Below are 5269 nucleotides of genomic sequence, written 5' to 3'. Positions count from 1 at the left end.
CTCTCTCTCTCTCTCTCTCTCTCTCTCTCTCTCTCTCTCTCTCTCTCTCTCCCTGCCCCAATTCACATAAGTGATAAATAACAGTCTAGACTAGAACTTGTGTCTTTTGACTTTTGCTTCAGGACTTTTCCCACTGCATTCCAGATCCTCTCATTAAACAGTTTGCTTCCTATTGCTTCCTAAAGAATGGCCTAGGTAAGCAGGCAATAACAGGTTGTTCAGACTACTAATGGGGAGTTCTAGAAGGCAAAGTTTAAAATCTGAGTGTCTTTTAGACACTCCCAATTTCACCTGATGAAAAAAATCATAATGGTTGGCATCCATATGACTCTCCAAAATGGGGACCACCATGTAAGGATCCCTGCAGGAAACACATTAACTTCAGAAACCACATGTTAACATTTTCTCTGTTTCATTTATTTTGTTAAATATTTCTCAATTACATTTTAGGCTAATCTGAACCAGTGGGGCAGCTAGGTGAACTGTGGATACCTAGAGTAAGAAAGACTCATCTTCCCGAGTTCAGTTCTGGTCTCAGACACTTACTAGCTGTGTGACCATAAGCAAGTTACTTACCCCTTTTTTTGAGCTCAGTTTCCTCACCTGTAAAATGAGCTGCAGAGGGAAATGGCAAACATCTCTAGTATCTTTGCCAAGAAAACCCCAACTGAGGTCATGAAGAGTCAGACATGACTGAAAAAATGACTGAACAATGAACCAGCAGTCTAACATCTCTACATGATAGCATACAGTCTTCCATATTTCTATCCACTTTGGAATAAAGGAGTGCTGGAGTAGTCAGGTCAGAAAGGAGCTTGTGGAGAGGCCAGGATTTAGAGTTGCTCCCTGAATGATACTCAAGGAAGCAAGTGACCCTTCTGTTCTTCAAATGGATGTTGTTTTCCAGTATAGGGTAGAGAAGAAGATCTCAACAGTCTTTCCCTCTACCCTTCCTTTCTATTTCTCCTTTTTTCATTTTTCCATAATTGGATAATCAAGTGAAGTTGCCATCTTCACCTTAAAGGGCTAATCTTCACAGCAACCTCAGGTTGAATGCAAGCAACAGTCTGAAGTGCAGCGTTATAAGAAGTGAGCTTAACTCTAAGACCAACTAATGCTTAACTTAGTCCTTTAAAGGTCACAATCCATTTTACATATACAGAATTCCATTTGAACCTCACCACAATGCTGTGATGCAGTTGCGAGAGTTAATACTACCTTGATTTTATAAATGAAAAAAACCAAGACTTGGAGCTTAAAAGAAATGCCCATGAAAACACAGCCAGTGAGTGTCTAAGGCAGGATTTGAACCAACAACTTTTTGATTCCAAGTTCAGCTCATATTCTAGTCCTAGCCCAGATATTGATGAGCCATGTAGCCTGGGGTTTCTCCTTCAAGATGGAGGACTTCTGATACCAATGTGCCTTAAAAGGAAAGGAAAGCCTCAGAAGGAATGCTCAAGGACAGAACTTCACAGATCTCATGGCATAGATTCATCATTGTCAAATCCCTTTGGTGCTCTCAGAGCTCAAGACAGGCAGCTCAGCAGCAGGGCCCTCCCTTTCCCGGGAGAATACTATTAGGATAAAGGAGCCATAGACAGAAGGGGAAAGACTCCTAGAAAGACACTCAATCTGTATCCCTTATGATGATGCCCCCACTCCATCACCAACTCTCTCCTTTTCCAACGACAACCATAAAACAAAAGGATTAAGGTCAGCCTCACAAATATGGCAAAAGCTCTGATGCATTCTGATTTTATATGCTAGCTGTCATTGCAGGGGTGAGGCTGGGGGACTCCTCAAAGCTATTGCCTGTTGTCTTCTCATTCCAGCAAATTTCTTCCCATATTAATATCCTTTGTCTTGGGTTCTTCATCTATATAATGAAAATAAAAGTGATTGACTCATCTACTTTCAGGGGGTCATGAGGAGGACGAAATAAAGCCATGAAAGGCAGCATGGTGAAACAGAACACTGGACTTGGAATCTGAAAAACTGGCTCTAATTTCCAGCTTTGGCACTCGGGACTTTGGCAGCACTGGAGAAAAGTTCTCCAAGTCTTTGTTTGCCCATCTCAAGTCCCAGCTAAAATCCTACCTTCTACAGGAAGCTGATCCAAAAGCCCCTTAATTGTAGTGCTTTTCTTCTATTGATTATATACAATTTATCCTATGTGTCTTTGATTAATACACAATTGCTTCCATGTTGTCTCCTCCATTAGACTGTGACCTCCTTGATGACAGAAAGTTTTTTTTTTACCTTTCTTGGTATCTCTAGCTCTTAGCCTATTGCTCGGCATATACTAGGGTTTTAAAAACTGCTTAACAAATTGACCCATCTGCAAAATGGGAATGATAGCAGCTGTCCTGAAAATGTTGGTAATGTTATTGTGGGGATAGCATATGTTAAAATGCTTTGTAAATTGTGAAATGCTCCATTAACATGCATTTCAAGAGAAACATCATTTTGTTGGGAAGAATTCTCTTCTCTATTAGGAAAAATTCTCTGTAGTCCAGTGATATGGACTACAACCACTCTATGTCTTAGGAGATGATCTTTATGACTTGCCATGGCCATATACATGCATGCACTAAATACAGATGCTTCATATATATATATATACATATATATATGTGTGTGTGTGTATGAACACATGTGTGTGCATATACATGTGTGTATGTATGTATTTGTGAAGGGAATCTGAATTCAAAAAAACAATTTTGCTCCTTACCATCTAGGTGATCTTGGGAAGGACACAACCTTTCTGGGCTTCAGTGGAGGGAGGGAGGGAGGGGAAGAGAAAGGTTCATAGCCTTTGGGATCCCTTCTAATTCTAAACCTTTGATCTTAATTTCTAGCTTGGAATAACCTACTAGAGTCATGTTCCTCTGACATAGTCTTTAAGAACATGGGATTTCTTCCATGCCATAAAAAGTCATTGGAATAGGACATTAGTGCAGGATATACCTAGAAGGAGGCATGTTGGGTATTAGGAAGATTGTCAGCTGGAGTCAGGAAGAACTAAGCTCAAATGCTGCTTAGAAGCAGAAGGATCATGAGTAAAAACTCTCTGAGCACCCACTTCCTCATCTGTAAAGGGATAATAATACCTATAGCATCTCCTCTAAGATGGCTGTGCAGTTCAAACGGGCTAATTTATGGAAAACACTTTGCCAAATTTAAAGTGCTATGTAAACGTCAGTTATTTCTATAAAAGATTACAATTCCAAAAGTGTTTTTGGCAACCTTAACATCCAGAAGTCATTTTATGACCAGTGTCTAGTGTATTTCTTTTATTCAGTATCCTCCCCCTCCATGTACTCTTCAACTCTCTCCCACACTAGGCTTTCAGGGTCTGCCTGTGCCTCTCTCCACAGTCCATTCTCTTTCGCTCGCCAATCCATTCACTGACTTTGTGTTGCTGCTGCGTCTGGCCAGCTTGTCCATGCTAAAAGCTGAAGGTTATTGGGGATCAAGACCAGTCAGAGAGGTCGATCTGAATGCCTCAAAATCCTAAGCTGCCGTCATCCTCTAAGGGTGGAAGGAGTCCTGGCCACATGGGTTCCGACCATTTAACTCTACATATTTTTTAAGCACCTTCCATGTGCCAGACACTATGCTTCATGCTAGGCATACAAGAACAAAGAATGAAACAATGACTTGCAATGAGCTTACATCCTAAAGAAGGAGATGAGTACATATAAAAATAAATACAGCACAAATAAATGCATGTTTTTATAGACAGAAATCATACAAAGAGCCATACATTTGTCTATAAATACACATGGTGTGGTTAAATACAAGTTAGTTCAGGAGGGAGGAAAACTAGTTATTAGGGGATTAGAAAAGGCTTCATGTAGAAAATGATGCCTGAGTTACATCTTAAAGGAAGGGCTCTATGGATGCAGGTAAGGGAGGAGTCCATTTCAGGCATGTGGGATGGCCAGTGCAGAGAGCCAGGTGATGGAATGTTGTGAGTGAGAAATAGAAAGCCAGGAGGGAGTATACTGCCCAATAAGGCTGGAAAGGTAGTATGGGGACAGGTTGGAGAGGGCTTTAAAAGCTGAACAGAGGAGTTTATATTTTATTCTAGGAACACGAGGAAGCCACTGACACTGGAGTTAGGTCAGTAGGAGAGTACCACAGTCAGGTCTGTGATTAAGGAAAATTATTTTGGCAGCAGTATACAGAATGGCACACAGACACACACAGAGTGCTTTATCCCAGAATCCACTACCTCCTCATCACCTACTTGCCCATTATCTCTGATGAAAAGGCTTTTAATGAGTGGCTCTCTGTGGCAGAGATTGCCAGTGCCTTCTGTGACCCCTCCAGCCAGATGGTAAAGTGTGACCTTTGCCATGGCAAGTACATGACTTGCTGCAAGCAGTCCTGGGGTGATGCGGTACCCAAGGACGTCAATGCCGCCATTGACACAATCAAGACCAAGACAACCATTCAGTTCATAGACTGGTATCCCATTGACTTCAATGATGACCATTCAGTGACCAGCCCCCAGTTGTGGGATCTGGTGGAGACCTGGCTGAAGTATAGTGGGCAACATGCATGCTAAATAACACAACTGCCATGTCAGAAGCATGGGCCCATTTAGGTCACAAGTTTGACCTCGTGTATGCAAAGCAGGTATTTGTACACTAGAATGTGAGTGAACTCATTGAAGAAGGAGAATCTCTGAGGACCGAGAAGAGTTGGCTGCCCTGGAGAAGGATTACAAGGAAGTAGTCACAGATTCTATAGAGGGCAAAAATGAAAGTGAGGAATTCTAGAAGGGATCTAGCAACCAAGCTCAGCTTATCCATCTTTTAGATCTTTCTCTTTTCCTATCACCCCAAAATAAAATATTTTCTTACTTGCAACCCCCCACATATATGTATACATATATAAATACATATATATAGAGAGAGTTTTACAAAGCAGTATACATGTATATATGTATGTCACAAGCTCCCCTTCAGTAGAATAAAAGGTCCTTGAAGGCAGAGACTGTGTATTTGACCTAGTAACCCTAGCACTTAGGAAAGTGCCTTGCACATACTCAAATATACCTGTGGAACTGTGCTTTCACTGAGGCATCTGGTCATGGATGGAGCACTGGGTCAGAAGTCAAAAAGATTCCCCATTAAAATTCAGCCTCTTATATTTATCAGCTATATCACCCTAGGTAAGTCACTTGACTTGTGTGCCTCAATTTTTCAACTATAAAATGTAGATAATAATAGTATTTAAGAAGGTTGTTGTAAAGATA

The 5269-nt window shown here is 41.1% G+C and overlaps 1 pseudogene; it reads left to right on the top strand.

Moving 5' to 3' along the window:
- LOC123233510 overlaps positions 1 to 4790 on the top strand; it is a 130205-nt pseudogene extending 125415 nt beyond the window's left edge.
- The last annotated feature ends 479 nt before the right edge of the window (positions 4791 to 5269 follow it).

This window comes from Gracilinanus agilis, chromosome 2, assembly GCF_016433145.1.
Source record: "Gracilinanus agilis isolate LMUSP501 chromosome 2, AgileGrace, whole genome shotgun sequence".
Taxonomy (NCBI): domain Eukaryota; kingdom Metazoa; phylum Chordata; class Mammalia; order Didelphimorphia; family Didelphidae; genus Gracilinanus; species Gracilinanus agilis.
The sequence above is the reverse complement of the archived record's forward strand: the minus strand, read 5'-3'. Positions and strand labels throughout refer to the sequence as shown.